The sequence below is a fragment of the Sesamum indicum genome, linkage group LG1 (assembly GCF_000512975.1).
Source record: "Sesamum indicum cultivar Zhongzhi No. 13 linkage group LG1, S_indicum_v1.0, whole genome shotgun sequence".
NCBI classification, from domain to species: domain Eukaryota; kingdom Viridiplantae; phylum Streptophyta; class Magnoliopsida; order Lamiales; family Pedaliaceae; genus Sesamum; species Sesamum indicum.
In genome coordinates, this window is record NC_026145.1 from 3,119,556 (window position 1) to 3,121,079 (window position 1,524).

Sequence of the window (1,524 nt, forward strand, 5' to 3'; positions counted from 1 at the left end):
AGACTTGACTTTTCTCAAAATACCATTTACGTCCTTCCTAATTTTCTTAATTAATAGAAATTATCCCAAAATATTATAACGAACTCTAATTCATTCTACTTATTTATATATATATACTATATATATATATAATATTATTATTATTTTATTTAATTAATTAGACTTTTCTCAAAATACCATTTACGTCCTTCCTAATTTTCTTAATTAATAGAAATTATCCCAAAATATTATAACGAACTCCAATTTAATTCATTCAAGTGTTATTATGCTCCAATTATGACCCATAATTTAGTGGCTAATTAACTAAATTTCACGAAAATTTATCAATTAATCCTACAATTATGTATTATAATATTTGGGGCGTCACAGATATGTTCCCATGGAGCCCATCAGACTTTAAAGGCATCAACCCAGAAGTGATCATGCATAGGTTGAATGTTGATCCCGCGGTTCGACTCGTTCAGCAGAAGAAGATGTCATTCGGGATTGAGAAGAACCAAATTATAGAACAAGAAGTGAACAAATTGATGAAAGCAGGTTATGTCTCAGAAGTCCAATATACTGATTGGTTGTCCAACGTAGTGCTTATTCCAAAGGCATGGGAAAAATGGCGGATGTGCACGGATTTCATTGACCTGAACAAAGCATACCCTCTACCCAGAATCGATGTCATGGTCGACTCAACAGCGGGCTTTGAAATTTTTTCGACGTTTATATGGCTAAGGAAGATTGTGAGAAGACATATTTCATTACTGATGGTGGTATTTACTGTTATAACATCATGCCTTTTGGTTTAAAGAATACAGGTGCAACTTATCAACGATTAGTGAACAAGATGTTTCACGAGTTGATCGGCAAGACCATGGAAGTTTTTGTGGATGATATGCTGGTGAAGAGCAAGAGATTGGACAGTCACCTCGAACATCTTAAGCATTTGGCGCAAGCCTTCACTATTATGAGGTCGTATGGAATGAAATTGAACCCTGATAAGTGCACTTTTGGAGTGGGTGGAGGCAAGTTCTTGGGATACATGATTAGCGAGCGAGAAATTGAGGCCAATCCAGAAAAGATCAAAGCGATCATGAACCTACATTTGCCGAGTACGATTAAGGAAGTGCAGAAATTGACGGGTAAGATCATTTCTTTAAATCGATTTATCTCTCGATCTGCTGATAGGAGCCTCCCTTTCTTTAAAGTTGAGAAAGGCTAAAAGTTTTGTATGGGACGAAGATTGTGAGAAAGCCTTGCAGGACCTTAAAGAACAATGAAGCTGAGTACGAGGCGTTAGTTCTGGGTTTAGAGCTCACATATGAGGCTGGAGCCAGAGACCTAGAGGTTTTCACAGATTCTCAGATGGTCGCGTTACAGATTGAAGGTACATATGAAATGCGAGAAAAGACGATGACTTTGTACAAAGATGTTAAATGATGGGTGGGTAAACTCAATAACTGTTCTATCTTGCAAGTGCTGAGAGTGGAAAATGATAAAGCTGACGCGTTATCAAAATTCGGAGCTGCAATGTCT